The 19,364-nt window shown below is 35.8% G+C and overlaps 1 long non-coding RNA gene across 1 annotated transcript; it reads right to left on the bottom strand.

The window, feature by feature from the left end:
* Window positions 1-1,135: 1,135 nt before the first annotated feature.
* On the bottom strand, window positions 1,136-16,405 carry LOC102137571 (uncharacterized). Its single transcript, XR_001488522.4, has 3 exons — window positions 16,367-16,405; window positions 5,196-5,581; window positions 1,136-1,339 (listed from the first exon to the last, which is right to left on the bottom strand). It is a non-coding gene; the product is annotated as an uncharacterized lncRNA (long non-coding RNA).
* Window positions 16,406-19,364: the final 2,959 nt, after the last annotated feature.

Raw genomic sequence — 19,364 nt, 5'->3', positions numbered from 1 at the left:
TCCATCTGCCTTCTACTTCTAATAGTTCACACTTCCTGTTCAATCTACATGTTAAACACAGAGACATCAACCATTACCATCCATACCCTCTTTCCTGCTAAATAAAGCAATTCTTCTACTACCACAAACATTGGATGGAAATTGTCATTCTGTCACTAGAAAAGATTCGATTATACGCATTTCAAAAAGCAGCTTTTTCTGCCTTTGATGGGTTTCCAGTAAATATCCTTGCCCCCAAATACCTTCCAAGGATCTGGTCACAGTGCCTGACATTCCAGCATGTTCCTGAAAATTTTTAGTTTTTCCCAAATTCATTACTAAAATGCTGCTGTGTATGAATCTGGCTGCTGTGTATTAATCTGGTTCCCTATATAACTATTTGTAATTTAACAAGTCAGTGCTCTCAGGCTTACAGAACCTGGAGGAAAAAGGTTTTGACAACTAGGGAGGACAGAGCACATCAGGGTAGCTTTCATGAAAATGCCAGGTTGCTTCTGAAAATGGAGACTCTTTTGCAATGAAAGGTGAGACCAGGAAACATGAGAATACTATTTGCTCTAAGACACAGCACCATGAGATTGAGCAAACCTGGCCTTCATCCTGTATCTATAATGTTCTCTTTCGTGTCTCTGGACACACAATTAGCCCTTGTATTTGTGTGTTTCATATCCATAGATTCAACCAACTGTGAGTGAAAAATATATAGGTAAAAATTCCACAAAGTATCAAACAGCAAAACTTAAAATTGACATGCACTGAACTACGTTGAACCCACAAGAATGAAGTGATGTACAGGTACTGTATTAGGTATTATAAGTAATCAAAGGTTGTTTGAAATACATGGGAATGTGTGCATAGATGAAAACCTGTGCATAGGTTATATCCATATACTACACCATTTTATGTAAGGTAATTCAGTTTGTATGGATTTTGATATCTCTGGGGGTCCTGGAACCAGTCCCCCCACGGATACTGAGAGACGACTTTACTACTTAATATCGCTAAACTTCTGTTTTTTGTCCTTAAAAATTGGTATAAAAGTAACTTCTTATCAGGATAATAAAGGATATATACAGAAGGCCTAGCTTTGTACTGATCGCACATTGGGAAATGATGAAAGAAAGCATTATAGGGATTTCCTTCAACCTCTTTGTCACTTTTAATAAATTTTTGGTTTCAAAATCAAAACGATGAACATATTCAGTGTTCTTTTCTCTCTGTTCCAGGACTTGAGAGTTGGGGATCAACTCCAGATAAGTTGGAAGAAAATACAGATGATAGTTTCCATGGTGAAATGAGACCTTCAAGAATTGGTGTAGCTGGAGCAGAGGACCATTACCTGGAAGTGTTGGAAAGGAGATTAGAAAGTTAGGGTAGAGATGTAGAGATATAGAGATAGTATGTAGGGGTTGGCAGGAGTGTTTTTTCTTTTTCTTTTCTTTTTTTTTTCTTTTCTTTTCTCTCTCTCTGTGTGTGTGTGTGTGTGTGTGTGTGTGTGTGTGTGTGTGTAATCTAGCAGATTCCCTCAAGGACTAGAACCAGAGAGAATGAGTTATGAGTTATTCTTCATTTTCGTTTTCAGTTTCTGGCATCTGTCTAGTTTTAAGCTGACCCTGACATTTTAATTACAAACAAAAAATAAGTGCATACTGGGTACTTACTTTGTGTCTATAAATCAGGCATATCTTTCCCCTTAGGACTTTTTGTTTGTTTGTTTAGTTGAAAGGGGCAGAAAGATTTTAAGCAAAACAGCTATAAGAAAACAAGACAAGAACTGTGATATGGGATGGTGTAAAATGCAATGGTAGCACAGAGATGTCTGGTCAGAAAGTAAACTTTCCTTGTAGCAACTATTATAATATCCAGTATGAAGTGGATGTCTTTCCATGCAACCATGCCTCTCAAAACAATGGTTAATTTATTTAATTGAGTGGAATACTTTCCCGATATCCTCTGTATCATGTCTTTTAATATAAATCACCTAAAATCAACTGTCACAGAAAATTAATCATATTCCACCTAATCAGAAGTTATCCAATAACTTTAATAGTTTGGAGACAATATGAAGAATACCAGTAAAATATCTCTGATTGCTACATGGCTGCCACAAAGTGGTTTTGTTTGTTTGTTTGTTTGTTTTTAAATTTGAGATAGAGCCTCACTTTGTTGCCCAGGCTAGAGTGCAATGGCGTGATCTCAGCTCACTGCAACTTCTGCCTTCTGGGTTCTAACAATTCTTTTGCCTCAGCCCCCTGAGTAGCTGGGACCACAGGTGTGTGCCACCACACCCGGCTAATTTTTTTGTATTTTTAGTACAGATAGGGTTTCACCATGCTGGTCAGGCAGGTCTCCAACTCCTGACCTCAAGTGATCCACCAGCCTTGGCCTCCCGAAGTGTTGGGATTACAGGTGTGAGCCACTATGCCTGGCTGCCACAAAGTGGTCTTTAAAGTCATCACTTATTTTTAATTTTACTTTATATGCAATTGTAAGAACCTTTCTTGTATGTTTATTGTTTCAGTGTTCTGTGAAGGCTGACTAATGGTTACGGATGAGAAATCTGAAGAAATTAGGTGCTTTGGAAACAAAAATGACTATTAGTACCCAGAAAGGAATCTGAATTTTGAAAAAGAGTATTAAGAAAATTTTGTAATGATACTGTTGTTCCAACAGCAAGGCAGTGTGGAATGCATTTTAGAAGATTTTCAAAGTGACTGAAATGGAAAAACAAGTCATCTAAAGCGATAAACATTCATTATTTTGGAATTTTTACTTATGTGGAATATCAGTTTGCTTGGTGATGATTGATAAATAAAGTATGATAGAACCTTTAGACGTAGCTATTTATGTCTTCAAAATACTTGCCTTTGATTTTTAGAGCCTTACAACAAAGCTATTATAAACTTTTCTCTCTAAACTCTGGTTTCAGTATCAGATGAAAGCATACTCTTTAGAAAAGATTTTAAGAAAAAATAAATCCTGTCTTATATTAAGTCATGTAACAGAAAATAGAAATGTAAAACAAAGGGTCTGGACTTACTTAAACCAAGTTATTAATACTTTTATACATTTAAATAATGGCATGTGATTTACATCCAATGCGCCTCATGCTGGAAAGACTGACCTAAGCCAAGAGCTAAAGAACTAAAACTCTAAAGAAAACAAACAAACAAACAACAACAACAAAAAAACTCTTTCAAATTAGCATTTTCAACCAAATACAATTCTAAGTCAACATTCAGAATAATTACAAGAAGTTCCATTTCTTATGTAACAGTTAATTTTCAGAGAATTAAAATTTGATTAAAGCCAACAAAATTATATGTGTTAAATGTAGGAGTAATAATAGCTATAGTATCTCTAAGATTGTAAAATTAAAATCAAGCTCTAATTTAAACTAGAATGCTAATGAATACCTCATTCTTACTCCACTGTGGTTCAACCCCTTTTGCACTATTTCAACAGCCTGCTAATAATGAGGTCTCCTTGCCTCTGATCTTTATTTCATCTAGTTCATCCTGTTCCTTTTATAAAATTAGCCTTTCCAGAGCAGTGTTATTCTATATCATTCCCACACTAAGAAACCTTCAAATTTTTAACTGAGTTAAGGGCAAACCTGTCAGTTTGTACTTCAGATTCTCTACCATAGTGGTTTTTCAAGTGAATTATCTGGAAACCTAATAATCTGTAGTTATTAGAAGCTTTACAAAGTTTTGTTACAAGTACAGTGGATGCTGAGACTGTAATTGCTGTTTATTAACCCGGGATTCAAATGTCTAGATGTCATTAAGACAGAACATTGTAAGAGTAACTGTGTAAACTTGAATCTATAAAGTAACTGTATTCTAATTATAACTTCGAAATCTTTTACATTAGAGTTCTATATTACATTTTATTTGGAAAGGTGGTTGATCCATTAAGAGTTTGAAAAGAGTTGGTCAACAACATGCCAACAGTTTTATCACCAAAATTGCCACAGATTCTTGTATCCTGTATCTACTATCTTTTTGTTGTTGTTGTTGTTGTTGTTGTTTTAGGGACAGTCTTGTGGTATGGCTGAGGCTGGAGTGCCGTGGTGCGATCATAGCTCACTAAACCCTGGAACTTCTGCACTCAAGGGACCCCTGGGAATTCTGAGCAATGCTCTCACCTCAGCCTCCTGAGCGACTAGGACTACAGGTGAGTGCCACCACACTTGCCTAATTTTAAAATATTTTTGTAGAGATAAGATCTTGCTATGTTGCCTAGTTTAGTCTTGAACACCTGGCCTCAAGCAGTCCTCCTGCCTTGGCCTCCCAAAGTGTTGAGATATCAGGTTTGAGACACCCTGCCCGGACTTGCATCTACTATCATGCTGGTTCCTCCACCCAAAATTTCCTTCTCCTCATTTCGTTCCCCATGTCTCTATGTTAAATCTTTTCAGGGCTATCATAGCCTTTGCTGATCCACCTACCCAACTTTCTCTTAACTTTGTTTCGTATATACAGCACCCATTGAATTGTTCTTTCCTGCGTTTTCTCCATATTCCATCCTAGGTTAATTTTGCCTGGGGACCAAAATTATGTCTTTTTTTTTTTTGACGGAGTTTCGCTCTTGTGGCCCAGGCTGGAGTGCAGTGGCACGATCTCTGCTCACCACAACCTCCACCTCCCAGGCTCAAATGACTCTCCTGCCTCATCCTCCCGAGTAGCTGGGATTACTACCGGGTATGTGCCACCATGCCTGGCTAATTTTGTGTTTTTAGTAGAGATGGGGTTTCTCCATGTTGGTCAAGCTGGTCTCAAGCTCCCGACCTCAGGTGATCCTCCCGCCTCGGCCTCCCAAAGTGCTAGGAATACAGGCGTGAGCCACCGCACCTGGCCAAAATTATGTCTTACTTTGCACTTATTTAACTATCAGAATTTTAAAGAAAGGAATTGAGCACGAAGATTTCTGAAAGTGAAAATCAGCATCACCACTACATACGTTCTGTAAATTCTGTGCTTTAAGAGCCCTACCTTTTATCCAATGATAAAAGATGTTACTAATTAGCAAAGTATGGAAAGTATGATAATTTCATAGAACATATGTAAAATTATCAATATTTTACAATGACTTGACAATATGGGAAATGTGATTAGTAATAACAAAGATAATGAAAACGACAACTTATTGAGTGCTTGTGATATGCTGTATCTCCCCCTATAATTTCTTACCTCATGCTAACGGTTCTCCAAAATGGATAGCATCTCACTTTTACAGAAGGAAAAATTGATACTCCAGAGGTGAAATCATTTGCTCAAGTTTACGAGAGCAAAAACAGGAGAGTCAGGATTCAATCTTGGCTCTGCGCGGCAGAAGAGCTTTTGTTCTTTCCAGTTCATCACAGTGTCACTCAAAATGAAAACAACAGCAGTATGTGTATGAATTCCTCACGGAAGAAGGTTTGAATGTTACTATTCAATAGATCTGCCTTGAGACTTCTTCGTGTCTGTTACAGAATTTTTGCTTGAGGGTATCTCAAAACAAAACACCCACTTGGGCAGAAAGCTGCCTTCCCCAGTTACTGAGCAATTTCACTCTTCCTGCCTGAGAAGGGTTTCTACCAGGATAGGGGAAAAGAAAAAGGAAAGAATCGAAAAACAAATGTTATGTACTTCGAGATAGGAACTGAAAAATTGCGTTACTACTGATAGAAGAATATAGTCAAATAAGAATAAAGAGAAAAAATACACAGAAAATGTTAATTAAATACAGATTTGTGAACAATTCTGGTATTGCTATTTGGGTGGTGATGAAAGCTAAATAATCAAACCAACAGAGACAGACTTCCTATAATAGCAGAATAGAGGAGAGATATTGATCAAAATGCTCTTCAAGTCTATGAGAGTTTCAGATTTCCAACTCAGATTCTGGCTTGCTTCTCAACTTGAATCAACGCCAACGATGCCAGTTTCCTTGCGAGAACTACTGCCTCTTCACTAATACAACCAGCTAGCCTCAGTTCTATCTGCCAGTCCTGTTTTTGCCTTCTCCTCCTGGTTGGCAGTCTCCCTGCTTTTAGGCCCACTTAAAGCCCTTTGCCTCTGGCTAAAAGACAGTTGCCTCATCCTACAGTATTTAGCAATTCAAAACATCCTTAGGCCACTGAGCTAAATTTTCCCTTTAGTAGTTTCTAAATTTAATGTCTTTCCTAACTCTCACTGCCCCCATTTCTTCCTTAACTGTGATCCTGTAGAGTTTGATTTCTTACATTATAAGTAGCAAATAACAGAAGTTGCAACATACTTCAGGCACTTTGAAAGTAGCTCATGTGAATATCACCTTGAGATAACGCTGAGAATACTAGTTTGAAGAGCCCTAATAATAGAGATGCCCAGTGGAGTAGTCTCTGGGGAGGGGAGAGTAGTGATACAATTGTTAATCAGCCCCAGTGTTGAGAGTTCAGTTCTAGTTACCCAGAAGCCAGTTGCCCTAAACTTTTTACACAGCCAAATGGCAGTTTGGTCTTTTCTCCTTTCCTCTGTCCCTCAGTGTCTCCCTCCCCACTTTTCATCCTTCATACTGATTTTCCTGACCCATTGCCTCTCTGATCTTACACTTATTGATCTGAAGAAGGACTTTTCATTTCATGAGAACATTTTCCCTAAGACAAAGTAAGAAGAGCTGTTTAAGACTATAATACTGTTTAGATAATATTTTTCATGTAGGAATAAGACATTTTGCACATAAGAAAGGATTGTAATCACTAACCACTTAACAAAATTTCACTTATATTTGAAAATGAAAAACAATTTATATCTATTAAATCTAGCCATCAAAATGTAAAAATTATGACTAAAACATCTATTTTTCAAACATTAGGTGTTAGACACTTGGCTAAGCATTTTATATGCACTTTTTCATATAATCTCCAAAATCAGTACCTATCAGGGAATAGGTACTATTATTATTATCTCTATTTAACACATGAGGGAACTGTTGAAATTTATAGAAACCAAATAACTTATCCAAGGTTGCAGAATTGTACTCAGAATTCTCGGGAATTAGAGCCTACTAACACAGTTAACAACAGTGTCAACAACAAGAGCTCTTAATCATTTATACTGCTACAGACTTTATGTTATAAAATTAAAGCTACATCTTGATAGTCATTTGGTCAATATAAGCTCTCCTAAAGCTATTACAGAATAAACCGAATGGTAGAAAAAAAAAATTGATTGGTCAAATTTTACAGAGAACTAATTTGGGTCAATTATAGAGTTAGTTTCAACAGTAAACTCTATTTGTATTGTATTTCTTAATATTATGATAAAAATGATTTTTTTTCTCCTTGTAGGGATGTTCTCATGTAGCCCAATAAAAAAGAGAAAATTACGTAGTAAGATGGTCTAAAACACCATATACAGATTTTCTTGTTAATTTAACATCTTTCTCTAGAACTATTCTTAGAGCTTGAAAAACAAGAATTTCCTTCTGAGAAGAAATGATCTCTGAAACTTTGACAAATCCCTATCTAATGAGAACATCTCCTTAAGAACACACATAATACTTTTACATTAAACAGTATGCTGACCTTTAGACTCCATGTTTAAGTTACAGTGTTACAGTGGATTTATTTATTTAACATGTTTTTATTGAGTATCTCTTGTGGGCAAACAGTTTTATGAAATAAAAACGCCCTGTATGATCTTAGTGTCAGATCTTATTTGTCCTCGCTAGACTCACTGTGTTAACAGACCTGGGTGTCAAGAGTAATCGCTGCTCCTGAGGGAATTTGATTAAGAGTGAGTGAGTATATCAGGACCACTTCCTCCACTTCCAGAATGAGGGCAGAGAATTACCTGTGCAGCCTCAGACCAAACTAAACAATGACTTCAACCCATGACACCACAACACACCGACTTCAACTTTCTTCACTGTCAGACAACTCCCACTGTTGTTCTTTACACACTAGACTGAATCACTCATATATTTATACTAATTGAATCTAGGTTAGCAACACCTCTTAGGACACTGTCATTTGAGGCGTTGAATATTTTAGGGGATCCCATCTACTTTGGATCAGCTCCTACACCTAAAATCCCAACTGGCCCTACCAGTTGGAGATCCCAGAATATTTTGAGCTAAATCCATTTAATTAAAAAACTTATTTGTCAGAACTAGACTGAAACTTAAAGATCAGTTGCTGTGTTATTTTAATCAGATCAGCTTCTTCAAATAGAATTTAATGGGGAAGCTCGAATTTTAAAATCCCAATAAATAGAAATGAAGGTGCAGTTGAAACAAGAGTACAGCAATGAAATGAGAAGACCCAGGATTCCTCCCACATACTTCCCATCCACCATCCTCACACCTTTTCAAGGTTTTAGAGCACAGCCTTAACATTCCTGGTATTCCTGGTTTATACCAACTGATTCTGAATCTTAGGTACCCATCCACAATTACCTAACTACTTAGTCTGGGATCCCAAACTCAAACTCAGTATATTAAAGTTCTCTAGAGAAACAGAACAATGTGAATATGTATGTGGGTGTATGTTTTCTGCAAACATAGAGAGAGAGAGAAAGAGAGAGAGAGAGAGAGATTTTAAGGAATTGATTGTGGAGGCTGGGAAGTCTGAAATCTAAGGCAGATCAGCAGGCTGAAAATCCAGGAAAGAGCTGATACTGAAGTTTGAGTCTGAAGGTAGTTTGGAGGCAGAATTCTCTCTTCCTTTGGGAATCTCAGTCTTTTGCTATTAAGGCCTTCAACTGACTAGATGATACCTACCCACATTACAAACAGTTTTTATCTGCTTTCAAAGTCTACGAATTTAAATGTTAATCACATCTAAACAGTACCCTTAAAATGACATCTAGGCTAATGTTGGGCCAAATATTAGGGTACTGTGGCCTAGTCAAGTTGACGTATAAAATTAGCCATTCCACCGTGGGTCCTTAATCTAAAATCTTGTATTTTTTCTATTATGAATAAGGGTTTATGATACTGTAGAAGAGAAAGACATTATAATATAGGCTAACTGTTTACCTAATATTAATTCCTCTCTTTTCCCTTCCTAACAAAATATAAAATTTTTGTATGAAGATCAAGGAGCCTACCTAATATATGAAACTTTCTAGTCTTCCCTACCATTATAGTTGGCCAGAGAAATGTAAGTGAAGTCACTGGATACAGTTCTGGGAAAGTCTTTTAAAGGGGCTAGCAGATTCAGCTGCCCTGACCAGGTGTAGGACCTCTTGACTTTTTCCCTACTTTTTCCCTGTCCTTCTTTCTCTTGCCTTGAATTTGGACTGATGACTGAAGATAGTGTAGATATCATATAATCACAAGTATCTAGAGCCCCTGAGGGAGCCAAGTCCTAACATTTTTTGAGCTGATGAACCAGCGGCAGTTACTATTACCAGATTCCTTATTACATTAGAAAACAAAAATGTCTTTATTGTTTTTCTAAGCCTGTGTTAATGTATGCAAACTAAATCCTACATTGATACAGACAAGGACACAGATCACTACAATGAACATCTTGAAAACTGAACAGTGATTAAAATTTTGAGACTGTACCTAAGGAAATGAGTAAAAAGGAACAAGTTGATATAAACTAGACATAATAAGTACATCAAACACTAGCAAAGACTATGAAACGGGTACACTGGAGGACTGAACAGCTGCCATTGAATTCAGCAGAAAGGTAAATGGACCTAAATGGCAATAGGAAAAAAGGATGTGGACACTTAAAAGAACTAAACTTCCAAGCTGCAATGTTAGGAGAATCACTGGAATCGATTATAGTGAAAGTTGTGTACCTTCTTTCTCTGAACCTTTCTGAAAAGTGAAAAGACAGGAGAAGGACAAGGACAAGTTAGCTGTGCAGTCTTCACTCCATATGCTTCCTCCTGACAGACCCTTTGAAAAACTTGTCTTGACTGGTTTGTCAGTGTAAGCACATTCTCATCCCAAGGTTTTTTGCACAAAGACTTTAATGGGTTAAGCCAATTTGTAGTTGTAACTACAAACACCTACTTTGCAGCAAGAGCTGAATCAGAAATCACTTTTAAACATTATTTTCTAATCATAGAAAACGGACTGGGGAGACACAGAGGGGGAAAAAACAGATATGTAATCTGTTTGGAGTGACTTAAATTAACTCCTCCTTTTGGCCAGAGGGCTATCTCTGAGCTTTCCACAGCCACAAACCATTTCCTAAAGATATTCTTCTTATGAGTAGCCAGTTTTACGAATAGAATGGGGAGTTGCACAGTAGTAATAAAGGTATAAGTGGGAGGCTTTGTGAATCTAATTCTCTAGACTCCATTGAGGTGGGGTGATGACCTTTGGCACAAGACAGTCATTTGCTAGGAATGAACATAGACTACCTTTATGAGAAAGAGAATAGAGTATGACAAATTTTAGCCAAGTTCAATGTCAGAGATGGGAGAACAAAGATGCATCTAGCACTAAGTGGTTAGGACAGCAGGAGAATGAAACTAGAGGGCCAGAAACAGGTGGTTAGCAAATACAAGGCTGGAATTGTGGCTGAAATTCCAGACCAAAGGCAATATAGCCTATCTTCCTCCTTCCTGCCCTTCTTTCCTTCCTTTCTTTTCTTTGTTTTTTTCTGAAGACAGGCACAAACAAGACCTGTCTGAACTCTTGTAACTAACTGATGGTGGCTGAAAACAACCAAGGGTATCAGAAGTACAGTGTTCATTATCCTAGGCAAAGTTCTTCCTGTCAATTCTCTCAAAATCCAGCTTACTGCTTGTATTAGTCCATTTTCACACTGCTATAAAAAACTACGTGAGACTGGATAATTTATAAAGAAAAAAAGTTTAACTGGCTCACAGGTCCGCATGTCTCTGGAGGCCTTAAGAAACTTACAATCATGTCAAAAGGTAAAGGCGAAGCAAAGCAGGTCTTACATGGCAGCATGAGAGAGAGAAAGAGAGAAGTTCCACATTTTTAAACCATCAGATCTTGTGAGAACTCATTCACTACCACGAGAATAGCATGGGGGAGACCATCCCCATGAGCCAATCACCTCCCACCAGGTCCTTCCCTCCACACGTGGGGATTACTATTGAAGATGAGATTTGGGTGGGGTCACAGGGCCAGACCATATCACTGCTGCAGAAAATGATTTTCATTCACAGTCACCTTTGATACATCTTTTGAGAAGAATAGAAATATAAGGTATTTTCTTTTTCTTTTTCTTTTTTTCTTTCTTTCTTTCCTTTCTTTCTTTTCTTTTCTTTTTTTTCTTTTTTTTGAGATCTAGTCTTGCTCTGTCACCAAGCTGGAGTGGAGTGGCATGATCTCGGCTCATTGCAACCTCCGCCTCTCAAGTTCAAGAGATTCTCATGCCTCAACCTCCTGAGTAGCTGGGATTACAAGCAAGTGCCACCACACCCAGCTAATTTTTGTGTTTTCAGTAGAGATGGGGTTTCACCATGTTGGCCAGGATGGTCTCCATCTCCTGACCTCATGATCTGCCTGCCTCGACCTCCTAAAGTGTTGGGATTACAGGTGTGAGCCACCGTGCCCGGATGAAATATAAGGTATTTTCTCAAGCATATTTATTGCCCTCTATCTGTCACCAGGAATGTTTACTTTATGCAAAAATATGGCATTAGTGTGATTTTGACAGGGCATGGTACTTATTTTAAATATTCGTTGACACAATAGTAAGAATCAAGTATTTTTATAAGCTATCTACAAAGCTATCCAATTTTTTAGTAGAAGTAGTATTTTACTAAGTAAATTTATACTTCTAGCACTCGATAAATTAACAAATATATGTTTTAAATTTTCTAGGAAGAGCCTATTTACTGTCTACCAGTAAACAGTATCAAAAGGGACTTTGTTGGAGGGACACAACTATCAATATTTCCTCTTTTTTTCTTCTATCCTTTACTCCCCTTTCCCACGTCCTGTATTTTTTGTGGCCTAAATTTCCTTTTGGCCAAATTATTGATCAGTTAATTGGAATCTAACATTTTTTGACTATCTAATGTACAAACATGGACTTATTTAATGTTCACAATTAGCACCCCAAAATTTAAAAAAAAAGAAAAACAGTTCAGTCACTTGTTGAAAGTAGCTTAACTAGTAAGAATGGTAGAGAATTTTTATTTTCACTGAAATAATCAGTCTTAAGAAAGTAAAAACCTATTGAATGACCATAATTCTGTACACAATCTCAAGTTGTTTTCAAAGGATTTGGGTAGGGGAAAGATAGACAAGAGCTAAAATGAGAGCTGTTTTAGGCACAAACTGATTTGAATAAACTTATTCTGCCAATTTAACAGCGAATACAACATACTTGTGACATTTGCCTGGCATGTTTTAGAAACAGCAAAGAAAAAAATAGTGTGTTTGAGTAGATGTAGAATATTGAGTATTCAGGGTGCTATGTAAGGACTAGAGAGGCAGTTTGAGGTTGTATGTTAAAGGACTTTTTAGACCAAGTAGAAGAGGCTAAAATATGTCCTGTTTATATCAGAGAGCCAATGGAAACTTTTCAGATGTGGAGTGTCAGGATCTGATTTGCCAAAAATAGAACTGATTATAGATAATCTAAAACTAATTTTTCATTAGTCAATGTTTTGTTGAAGGGAAAAATTCATCCTCTTACCCATAGAGTCCTTAAACTGTAGACATCTGTGTCTACTATGCCCTCCTCGGATCACTCTCTATATCTTTGGTACCAAATCCTATCCAGTTTACTCTACATCATCTCTTGCAATTTTGTTTTCCATTCTTTCCCTTATCCATGTCCAGATTCACACATCTTCTATTTGCTCATGCCTGGACTTTTGAAGCCTATCATGTGTTAGGGGGCCAGACACCAGCATCTCTCCTTTTACCAATATATTCCTCATAGTGTTGGAATTATGGAATCTCTGCAAAGAATAAAGCAACATGCCAAATACTTCCTCTAGTTTCACCTGATAAGAACCATGCAATACCTACTATTTGGTGTAATTAATTTTTTATTGTTGTGCTTGTGCAAACAACCTTTTAGTACTAGAGAACTCCTGAAGCACAAAGTACTCTGTAATAAATGATAACCACCAAATGTTAGGGTAGAAGCTATCTAAGTGAGCATCTCCCCTGAGCTCCTGGGCTCTGAAAAGTTATCAGACACATAGCCAGGCTGACCCTTGCCTTCATGCAGGGCACAAAGGCCGAAGCAGCCTGATAACAAGCGCCGTTATGGCACTTACTATGTCCAAGACAGAAGTTGTAAAATGGTGGCCAATGGGCTGAGTTGGCTTAAAACTATATATTTTTAAATGGCATCATTTAAATAAATATTTACAACGTGAAAGAATTCACATACAAATTAACATTTATGCCTTCTGTTGAAAATACAGAAGATCTGTCAAAGCAAGATCAGCAATCAGATGGACCTATGTAGAGGAAGGGCACATTCTTGAAAAGGTGCCACCTTTTACTGTTTCCACATCACCATTTGACATCTATTCCTTAACAACTCTGGGCCTGGGGGAAGGGGAGGGAGAGAAGATGGGGAGAACTGAGAGTGCCTGGGATTGAATTTCCTGTCATCCCAATGGGAAGATGTCTCAGAGTTAGAATTAAACTTTTAAAATTGTGATAGTAAAAGAAAATGGAATTTCTTGAACACTTGAGTGTATAGATTTATATCAGCTAGGTGTAATGTTAATAATTTTATTGGTTGAGATTTAAAACAACTCCTCAGTTTCTTCCTATTTCTTATTTTCTCATCCTTTTAAGAATAAAGAGCATCAGATGTATCCATAGATACAGTGAAGAATGAGCAGGGAAATAGATAAGGAAATGGGTGGTCTTCAATATAGAAGTTCCAAGCAGCAAATTAAGTTGGGGAATGTTTTGGGGAGAAAACCAAGGAAAGAAAAAAAATAAGTTTATAGGCCAATGAGATTAACAGACTATTCCTGTTGTGACAAGAAGTTAATAAGAACTGAGAGCAAGAGCTTTTGCCTTTTCAGATGTTTGAAGACAACCAGAAAACATCACAGCCCAGGGCTGGAGAGTATATAAAAAATAAGTTTAGAGAAGTCCTCAAACCGATAAAATAACAACTTACTTCCCCAAATATGCTAAGGGTGTTTGTCTATGGTTAGTCAAACCATTAAAATGGGGAAGGAGGAGGGGTCAGAATTTTCTCTTCTAAGTTCAGAAGAGCCACATTTTGCCGTTCTGACTCTAAAGCAACTACAGTACTCTACAGAGCACAGAACTGTATGTAAATTCATCGATTGTAAATCTAATCTGCAAACATGTATTAGGTCAGTATTTGGAGACAGAGAAGCCAACTGGTTCTTATCACTACATTGTATAGCTTCTATTAACATGGATCTCAGGGACTCATTTGGGTAATATTTGCATTGCCTAGGCTGTGGACAAACCACGAAGTAGCCTGAAAAGGACTTACTCTAGGGAAGAAACAGTGTGGAGTGGAAAATAGGGTGTGGGTAGACTTGTTGAAGTGTGTGTGAGTGAGAATAGTGGAGAAAAGGAGAAAGAAGGCATTGGTAGATTCATTTAAGACAAAAATGCATTTTGGTTTCTTAAAAGCGACTTCTTTTTCCAGTTTAAAACTGTTTTGGGACCAGGATAAATTATTCTTACTGGGAACAAAGTTCTCTGAAGGAAAAAAAAAATGCTAAACATGTATCTTCGCAAAGGATTCCATATTTGAATTTAAATTTAAAGATAAATTTGTTTTTAAGAAAGCACGAAAAAGCAATTTCAGAAAAAAATCAGAAAAGTTTAGTTTTCTTTTTATTAAACAAGAAACACAGAGAAATAAATTGATTTAGTTTCTTGTTATGTTCCCTTGGATATGACATAAATTGAAAATCGTAATTAGAAAAGAAATGAAAAATAATTCAATAAAGCTTTCACAGTTATACCTGAAAAAGCCATAAATACAGTATGCAATGACATAATGCAGTAGTCAAGATAGAGAGTCATTGTTTAAGGTGAACTGAAGTGTACATTATTACATCAGCAAAAAGATCCCATAGCTGACACTAATCTTTAGGGTTCTGCCAAAGTGGCATTTCATCCAAACTTTCTGTATTGACCTCACAATTCCACATACATACCTGTAATTCAAAACTTATGAATTTTTCAAAACATGTGTAATCTGAATACACAGATATGCATACTTCAAAGGGTTAAGCTACCCAAGCCATAGCCAATGAATCACTTTTAAAAAGAGCAATAACTCATTGTAAGAATCACGTAATTTCTTACTGCAGATGTGCTTTAACTTTCACACACTCATGTTTGCTTTAAAGAATTCACGATTTATGAAATAAATGACACAGTTTTAAAAAATCTTTTGAGTCCAACAACTGGAAAAAGAAGTGAATTATTTCAAAGATATTCTTACTATACTTGAAAATATCATTTCAAAAATCCTAGTTCTTACTAGGGAGTAAAAAAATGGACTACTGCATTTCAACTTAAAGCTACATTTTAAAATGTTCCATATCTTTGTATGCAATATATTTTCTAAATGTAAGTAATTAGCTGCCTGTTCTTGAAATAATTTTTGGTTAAACAAAAGTTTCAGCTCCTATAAGGCATAGTTAATAGCATGGTAATTACAACATTTTTATAATAACTTACAATCTTCTTAGATGTTTCACAACTCCTTCGGTTAGGGCTGGCAAATACGATTTCTGTTACTATTCTATTTTAGCTTTTCAGTAAGTGCCAGCAAGCGAAATTATATTCCTCTCCTTTTATGGCTTTCTGTGAGGCCCTGACTTGTAGAGAAGGCATTTGTGAGGTTGCTAACATTAAAGATAATGTTAAACAGCTTATATTTTAACTAGAGATACTTTGTAGTTTGGGTATATGCACATTTTGATTATTTGCCACAGATGTAGTTGAAAATGGTAAATATTTTCTTCTCATTCACTTATTTTTACTCCTGAAATCAGGTGGCCTCTTAAAAATCTTCAGAAAAGTTAGCTCGTTTGAAAAGGAGACCAGGAAATATTGGTTGATATAAAAATGAAAGTTCAAGCAGTCAACACTTTTTGTTTTAAATAATTTAGAAGCTAAAAAATAAAATAAATGTACTTTGCCAAAACGCAAGGCATTTTAGGCTCTTATGAAGAAATAAAAGAATACTGACATGGAACTCAGCAAACTGGTTAAAAAAAGTGGGAAGGGAAGGTTTTTTGTTAGAGGACATGTTAGCTTGCTATTAAGAAAGATTACTATTCCAAGAAGTCTGGCTAATGCCAGAGACTCTTTATCAGCAAAATAAGAGAAGCACGCTGAGCCTCAAACATATTTCTACACATTTCTTGAAAATGTCTGAGCAATCTTTAAAACAGGAGTGAAGAGCAGAAAGCCATACCAGTCGTAGCGGTGTCTGAAGTATCCTCTGGTGATCTCTATTACCATGTTGACCACACCTCCAGACCCAGCTGTGTACACGTAACAAAGATTATCAGTAAATAATGTATTCATCTACTGGATTCCAATGAAAGCCCCGATTACTTTTCTCCTATGTTTGGACTAAATGTGTGGCTTTCTTTAGATATAACCAAGGAATATGAAATGTATTTAGGCAAAAGATCAAAAAGTACACAGAGGCCCGGTTAGTAAGAAGGAACGTTATAATTTTCCTTCATATGATAACGCTGTAACTGCTTAAGTACTCCTCAAAAATAACTTTTCATGGTGTGTTTTTACTGATCTACTAAGAACTCTTACAGTATTAAATATTTTAAACTATCAAAATTCTGGAGAATGCATCCTTTCCTATGTAACCCTCTATTTGATAAAAGAATTTTTCCTTTCATTGTGCCTTACACAAATGGTTTATCTTATCAAAACTAATAGTGCTCTAAAAACAGGATTTTTTTAACTAAGCAAGATCTTTTTTAGATGCATGTTTTGTGCCTACACATGTTCTACATAATCAGTAGTTATAATCATAATACTTTATGCAATCATTTAATTTCCAAAGTTTTAGTTGACATATAACAATATACCTGAAAAATGTTAATAAAACTTTTTTAGCATATTCTCTTTCATCCTCAAAAACAAGGTACCTTGTATAATGTTATTATGCTTTGATTTAGAAACCATATTAATTAACCTTTTAGAACACAGAAATGTAGGATTTTAGGGCTGAAATGGACATAAGAATTGTTTAGTTCAACTGCCTTTAATGATTTTGCAGGAGAGGGTCACTAGATGAAAAATTTGCTTGGATTCACATAGCAGCTACGAATAAAGAATTGATAGAGGAATTTGAATATGAAAAAATAGTTAAAATTTAAAATTTGAAATATTCTTTCAATGACTATATAAACCTCTATCCATCTATCATATGTATTTTGTGTAATGTTAGGAAATGGTATTTCCTTTCTTGGAAAATATTTTTAGTACCATAGGAATATAAAGATATAAAAGTCTTTTCTATTTCTGTTTACTCAACAAATATTTATAGAAAATTATTTCCTTCCTAACAATAACAAAATGGTATATCAATGAACATTTTCATAAAAACAATATACAATATAAACTTGTAAAACTATTCATGAGTCACTTAGTGAATGATAGTGAATTTTTGATATGTTAATTAATTCTTCTGTGGCCAAAGCTACAGCTGTACAAATTCTGTAATTATGAGATTGAATATGCATTGTTATTGTGTCTTTTCTCATTAGTTCTATTTTTCAAGCAATGGCAATTTAAATAGATACTTGCATTGCAATGCTTTTCCCAGGAGAGATTATAAACAAATAAAGCAGGGATAGGTATATGATGAAATATTGTGCAAGCATTAAAAACTATTATTAAATTATTTTCTAATGACAAAAGAAAAAGAATATGGTATTTTTCAAATGAAATAACCCATTTAGAATCCAATTATGATCACACACACATACACACACATACACACACACACACACACACAGTGAAAGGAAGCTGGTGAATGGAAACCTGAAAAAAAAAAATTGAGAATACTAAAAATGTATAGGTTTTTCTGAGTTGCAGATTTTTGGAGGACTTTAAAAAAATTGTGCATTTTTAGTATTTTCTACAATGAGCATATTTATTTTATACACAGGAAAGAGTAAAACTAATTCCAAAGAAATATAAATAAAAATATGAAAGAATGAAATATGATGATGCAGGTGCAATTTCAGGCTACTTAAACATTGCATTCAGTAGCATCTTTTCTTCAGAGAATGTTAGGATCTGGGCTAGTATGTCTTTTATAAGACAGTATGAGACAAAGGCATTTTTGCTCAGTGAAAGATTAGAAGCATTAGAAGCATTGCAAAGCGGAAGAGACCAATGGAACAGGAAACAAAAGTAAAAGAGTTCAGATAAGGGACTGCTGAGAAAAACAAAAGTAAGTTGCTAACAAGTAGTAAGAGCATTTTCTGAGTGTTTTGGCTTATTGTATTAACTTAGACAAAGGTAGAAGGAAATAATATTTCTATAACGTCTGTAATGTGGCAGGAATTATGCTTGAACATTTTATTTATATCATTTAAATTTAAGTTGGGTCATATAGGTCTGTTTATTCTCATATTACTTAGATATAATTTACCTCACCCTGGTATGTTACTGGGAAAAGCAGAATGACAAGAAGTAATGAAACCATGATTTAAATTTAGCTTAGTTGGCAGCTAAAACTTAGGCTCTTTGCATTTTACTCTCCTTTCTCCAGAGTATTTTGATAAAATAATTAAAAGTACTGTTTGTCTTCCAGGATGATAATGGTTCTGTTATTTGACTATCTGAAAAGAATTTGTTACTTTTTTTTCAGATTGAAAAGTAGACTTAGGGAGGGGTTTCATGTAGAGACAGTCTTCTCATGTTCTCAATTTTGCGGCTGAGCAAAAGCCAGTGATATAACAAAAACCAAATGCTCATTGGAGAAAGGCCTCTGTTCAGCTCCCAGATCTCACATTTACTAGATATGTGGCATCAGGCAAGCTTCTAAATGTTTCTGAGTTTTAGATTCCTTATCTGTAAAATGTACTGACAATACCATCTTATAGAATAATTGTGAGGATAATTGAGAAAAACATTCAAAGGATGCCTAGAAGAAATTACAGCATATCATAGACCTCCAATAAATGTTGGCTTTCTTTCCCTTAAGTGCCAGCCCTTGGATACTTTTTACAACAAGCTGTTACTACTTGTTGACCAGGACTTTTATCAGTTTCTCCTGAGCTTCCTGCAGCAAGTGGCAGCCTACCTCTTCAATTCCTAGGTGTCTGTAATTATTTCTGAAAAGTCCCTCTTTTTGAGATTTTTTTATTGTGGCTTTCTCATTAAATTTTCTAATTTTCTTCATGAGCCTCAGTTTTCCACTATGAAAATATAGA

This window comes from Macaca fascicularis, chromosome 2, assembly GCF_037993035.2.
Source record: "Macaca fascicularis isolate 582-1 chromosome 2, T2T-MFA8v1.1".
Lineage (NCBI taxonomy): Eukaryota > Metazoa > Chordata > Mammalia > Primates > Cercopithecidae > Macaca > Macaca fascicularis.
The sequence above is the reverse complement of the archived record's forward strand: the minus strand, read 5'-3'. Positions and strand labels throughout refer to the sequence as shown.